The sequence below is a fragment of the Choloepus didactylus genome, chromosome 3, assembly GCF_015220235.1.
Source record: "Choloepus didactylus isolate mChoDid1 chromosome 3, mChoDid1.pri, whole genome shotgun sequence".
Lineage (NCBI taxonomy): Eukaryota > Metazoa > Chordata > Mammalia > Pilosa > Megalonychidae > Choloepus > Choloepus didactylus.
In genome coordinates this window covers 83,394,337-83,400,333 of record NC_051309.1, presented here as the reverse complement: position 1 = coordinate 83,400,333, position 5,997 = coordinate 83,394,337, and the positions used below count along the sequence as shown (strand labels likewise).

Below are 5,997 nucleotides of genomic sequence, written 5' to 3'. Positions count from 1 at the left end.
GTACGATTTGTTTTGTATGACTGCGTGGTATGTGAATATATCTCAATAAAATGATGATTAAAAAAAAATAAAATAAAATGAAAGAAACAAATATGGAGGATCTATGCAGAAAACATGGGTTATTTTCATGACTGTTTCCCAGTTATGCTCATGCCGACTGCCCAGAGGATGTTTGCTGTGCACAGTGGAGTGTGGAGAACAGCCAAACGATTAGGCTAATCTGCATGTGGTTTATGACTTTCCACAATAATCTTTTTTTTTTTTTTTTCCATTCTTGCTCTGGATGGAAAATCTCCATCCATGTTAACGTGATGGTCCTTGGCCTCCTGTAGTGTGACCAAAGGTGGGCCAGGAAGGTTTTGTTCTTCAGCTTTTTAAATCCACCCATGACTAGATATTGGAGCCTGTGTTCTTTAAAGTGTGGGGTTGTTTATTCTCCCAGGAACTAAATACCCTGCCTAAGGAATAAAAGCTACCAAAGGATAAAGATAGAGCTAAAAAAGCCAGTGCTGTGGGAAAAAAAGGAGAGAAGGAAACTTAACTGGTGCTCAAAGCTTCTCTGATACAAAATTTTTGGTCACGGATTCATGGTTTGTGCGACATTTCCAGCAAAGAGAAGGATGCGATGACAAAAGAAACTTCTTACAAGAGAAGGGAAAGACATGGAGCTCTGAACAAGACTTCTGTTTTGGTTATATACAGTTAAGTTCGTTTAGCGTCTGGTCCAGTGTCTGATGTAAGCTCACGTTCTCTTCTTTGGCCTAGGCAAGTTTTTCTTCCAGATCATCGATCCTCTTTTCCAGTTTTGCAACCGTTCTCTCTGCGAATTCAGCACGGGTCTCCGCCTCTTTCAGCTTGTCAGACAGAAGTTTGATCTCGTCTTCATATTTATCCTCCTTTTAGGAATACTTCTCAGAGGCAGCCTCGAGAGACTTGAGGTTGTTGGCGACATTCTTGAGCTCCTCCTCCAGGTCACTTCATTTTAGTTCAGACACCTCTGCCCGCTCCTCGGCCCTCTCCAGCTCGCCCTCCAGAATGACCAGCTTCCGGGCCACCTCCTCGTATTTGCGGCTGGCTTCCTCGGCAATGTGTTTGGCCTCCTTAAGCTGCATCTCCTGGATCTCCATCTTCTCCTCATCCTTCATGGCCCGGTTCTCTATCACTTTCATTCCCCTCTCGCTCTCATCGGCAGCCTTTTCAGCCTCCTCCAGCTTCTGCATGGCTGTGGCCAGGCGCTCTTGGGCCCTGTCCAACTCCTCCTCCACGAGCTGGATGTGGCGATTGAGGGCCGCCACGTCACCCTCGGCTTTCTCGCGCCGCTCGCGCTCGCCGTCCAGCTCCCGCTGCGGGCCCTGCACGCGCTCCTCGGCCTCGTCCGCCTGCTGCTGCAGGGCCTGGATCTTGCGCTTCACCGCCACCAGGGAGTTGAGGCGCGGGGCGCGCGGCGGGCGCAGGCGGCGGGAGCGCGGCGAGGGCGCTCTGACTGCGCAGCACCGTACCATTTTGATTAACACAGCTTTGTAATAACTTTTGAAATTGGGAAGTATGAGTCCTCCAACTTTGTTCTTCTTTTTCAAAACTGTTTTGACTATTTGGGGTCCCTTGCCCTTCCATGTGAATTTGATGATTAGCTTTTCCATTTCTTCAGTGAAGACTGTTGGAATTTTTATTGGAATTGCTTTAATTCTTTAAATTGTTTTGGATACTATTGACATCTTAATGACATTAAGTCTTCTAGTCCATGAGAATGGAATATTTTTCCATTTCTTTAGGTGTTGCTATTCTCTTTCAGTAATGATTTGTACTTTTTTGCATACAAGTCCTTTACATCCTTGGTTAAATTTATTCCTAGATATTTTATTCTTTTAGTTACTGTTATATTATCTTTCCTAAAGCAGATTTCCAGTATTAAAAATTAATATAAATAAAATCTCTTGGAAGGATTCAAAGAAGTTTGTCAGTAGCCTTTAAGGTTTAAATTTTGGATTTTTTTTGTTGTTGTTGCTTGCTTTTCTTGCTAGTTTATTTCACTTGGTTATCTAAATTTTTATAATCATTTAGAATCCATTGTTGCCTTTCTCTGTTCTGAAATGCTTCCAATTACTTCACCTCTATTCATCTTAAAATCCTCTGGGTAGAATTAGGTCATTTTTAAAATACCATAGCATTGATTTACAGTGATAGGTTCATGGTCATTTCTTGGTAAATTTTCCACTAGGGATATTGGCTTTTCTTTATCTTGGAACACCAGACAGAGTTGCAAAAGGCCTTTTAGAACATCTGTCCCAATCCTCTAATTTTACTTATAAGGGAAGTATGTTCTAGGAAGTTTCAATAACCAGCCCCAAATTATCTACCTGGCAGTTAGCAAGATAAAGACCAGAGCTTAAGCTTCCTGGTTGAAATTCAGTTTTATGTTTTGTTTGTTTTACTTCATCCCACTGCCTTCCTCATCAGAAATGAAATTTGCATAATAGTCTTTCCCATTCACTTCATTTGCTTAAGATCAATAAAAAGAACAAAATTGTGTTTTCACATAGTTTTCATTATCTCCAATTTGCACATCTTTTTATTGTTGCTAAAGTCCTTTTGCATGTTAATGAGTCAAAGAAGGAAGCCTGATACCACTTTAATCATCATACTCCTCCAGCTGGAAAGAAGAACTAACTGCAGGTAATGAGAATGCAGTAAACCCATTAGACAGGCTCAGTTGTACTAGATGCTCAGGTGGCAGAGAAGTAGTCACAAAGAAACTGGAAAGATAAGGCTACACATAGAAAACATTTAGGGCAGAATATGGAACTCAGCTCTTCATATCTCAGGCCCAAAATACTTCCTGCTCTCCTATAGCATGTATAAGGAGACTCATGGACTATTGTTGAATATGAGAAACCATGTTTGTTGCACTTGTTGAAGACAGAGCTTACCTTATCAATGTTCCTCCATACTACAGAACAACCTATCAAGAAAATGAGTGAGATCAATAATGCTAACTTCCATGTGACATCAGGTGATACCTAACAAAACCTTTGCGGAAGATTCCCTCAAAATCAAGACCTTGCCCTGGTCCTGAAGCTTTGAACTATGCAGCCTCAGCACATTCAGTTCCTTTTGCTGGGAGTTAACACCAAATCAGTCTGCATCCATGTGGTACTTTTTTCTTAACTCCCTACACAGCTAACTTAAGCTATTCCCAAGTCACTTATAGGAGAGAAAAATTAAATTTTATAAGAATTAAAAATGCACTAATGTCACATTAATGGTTTAAATATATATATATATATTTATATATATATAAAACTAGTGGGGAATAATTAAAGCTTCCCTACAAACAAAGTCTTCATCATTTTGGATGCAATGTTGCTGTTAACAAGACTTAAAAATGGTACATACTAGTTTACAAATTTATATGGTGAAGAGTAAATATTTTATTGTCTCCCAGATTTACTTACTATCTCTTCCCTCCTCCTCCATAATGACATGGCATTGCTATATTTATTGCTAATAAAATATATCAAGTGTTATATATCCATTTATAGTACTATGTCCCAGAATTTCTTATTTCACATTGAAGGCAAAGATATAGCCCTTTAGTCTGCGTAGTTACTAACTAGATTTTACTGAATTTGTGCAGGGTTAGGGGAAGAACACCTAAAATAGTAGATAATAGCAGCTAACATTATTTAATATGTACCGTTAGCCAGGCGCTGTGCTTAGAACTTCTACTCATGTCATCTCATTTAATCTTCACAAAAACCCTATAAAGAAGGTACTATTATTATCCCCATTTCTCTAATGAGGAAATTGAAGCTTGTTCAGGGTAAATAACCTGCCCATTATTGCAGAGCTGGTATGTGGTGGCAGCCTGGCTTCAACCCAGACAGCCTGCTTTTTTTTGCTCTGTTCCTTTCTCTCAAGCTTTCAGCAAGAACTTGCTGACCTCTGATACACGTAAAGGCAGACCTCTGTCAGGTCTTTTAGGTGAGGGAAAGTCTCTAGACAGCTTTTGAAGAGCAAAGGTAGAAAACAAATAAAGCAGCATGGTGGACAGCAGACAGGATTGTGTTCAGTTTTCTGCATATTGACTGCTATTACACACATTCCTCTCGTACAAAAGAAATTACATCACGCAAAAGAAAAACATATAAAAACATTTTTCTCACACAAAAGAATGCAAACAGCAGAGGATGATGGTATTCGGAGAGAAATCCTTTAATTTTCTTATTTACCAGGTAAAACAAAGGTAAATTACTTGAAAATTTCAATATTTTATACATTTTAATTACAAATTACTTAGGATGCTTGAGAATTACAATATATAATAATGTCAAGACACATGAGAAGCGCTAAAGAATTTCCAAGTATCATATAAACATTACAGTATTTTGATGTCAGGAGGCATAGGCTCTAATCATTGTTCTACTAATAAGTATGTAGATGACTTATCATACAACTTATATGTAATGTAAGTATGATAATGATGATAGTACTGAACTCAGTGGATGTGTTGACTGAGCAAGATAATCAATATGAATCAAGATAATCATAGCAAGCACTCAGAGTTGGCTACTGTTGGGATTACCCAGATCACTAGTCCATGTTAACAGTTCTCTGCAGACCAAGATCTGAAAAACTCAGATAGAACTTGTGCATATAACTGATCCTACTAGAGTTCTCAGTACTGGAGTTAAAGATATGATGTGTGTCTGCCATTTTTTCCACATTAGCAAAGAAACTTTTGGTTTTTACATTGTGTTCTCTCTTGTTACTCCCACAAGCTAGCCATGGAACTAAAGGCCCTGTGAATATTCAGTCAACACAATCTTACTCCAAAGAAAGAAAGAGGCAATTTGCTTCTGAGTCACGATGGCAGCAAAAACCTTTCCATATATTAATTATGACAGAAAAGTAGTATAAAAATTGAGAAATGATTATTGTGATGGAATTTGCCTTTTGTAGTCAGAGATGGTCCTACTGGAATCTTGAATCTACTACTTAATTATTCATAAACCTGAACAAGTTACTTAAAGTCTGTTTCCTCAAGTAGTGGGAATAATAATATTTACTTGGCAGGGATGATGCAAGGAACAAAGACTATTTATTGATGGGCCTAAAATAGTGTCTTAGACAAAATGACTGAATAGATGGAAGCAGAAACTCTATATAATACTTACTATTGTTGTTCTGATTTTGCCAATAATATTGATGACAATAATAGTTATAATGATCTGACTTATAATTTCTGAGAAAAAAACTTCCCATAACCATAGGAAGACATTTTGTAAGTTGACATACTTTATCAAAATTTCAATGACAGGGAGACTTCTGGGAAAGATGGCAGAGTAGGGAGCTCCAGGACTCAGCCCTCCCAACAAAACAACTATTAAGTAGGCAAGAACTGTATGAAACAATTATTTTGAAACTCCAGAGGCCAGAAGAACACTGTATAGCATCCAGGGAGGGAACAGTGGGAGGAATTGGCTAAGGAATGATGATAAAGAGCAGTGAACTGTTCTCTCTACTCAGTGGCTACCAGCACTCATTCCCCACTCTCATGACAGACCACCTTGGGGTCCAGTCTTTAGCTAGCTCACTAGTGACAGAAAGGGATATAAAAATCTTCCCTGGAAGATCCCTGGCATGGCTGATCACTGATCACAGCTTTTGATTAGTGAATTCGAATTGCTGGGGGCCCAAATATGAGGGCAGCTATGAAAAAGGAAGCAGCAGCCATTGTTTCAACACTCTCTGGGCAGGGGAGGAGGTGGTGGAGATTTAAAGACACAATGCCTCCTAAGGGTTGTGGAGGACAGTTAGCTAATGGGTTGCATTGGTTGGCCAGGCCATGAAAGCACAGTTTTGGGGAACTGTCAGAATGATCCCCCTGCACAGAGCACTTCAGACAGGGTCTGTGCTCCCTTTTTGAGTCCCTTAGCCTGTTTTGGCTGGGAAAGACTGACTTTGGAGAGTACTCTCTGGGGTGAAACGGCAAGAATT

The 5,997-nt window shown here is 39.5% G+C and overlaps 1 pseudogene; it reads right to left on the bottom strand.

The window, feature by feature from the left end:
• Positions 1–589: 589 nt before the first annotated feature.
• LOC119528685 lies at positions 590–1,431 on the bottom strand (annotated as a pseudogene).
• Positions 1,432–5,997: the final 4,566 nt, after the last annotated feature.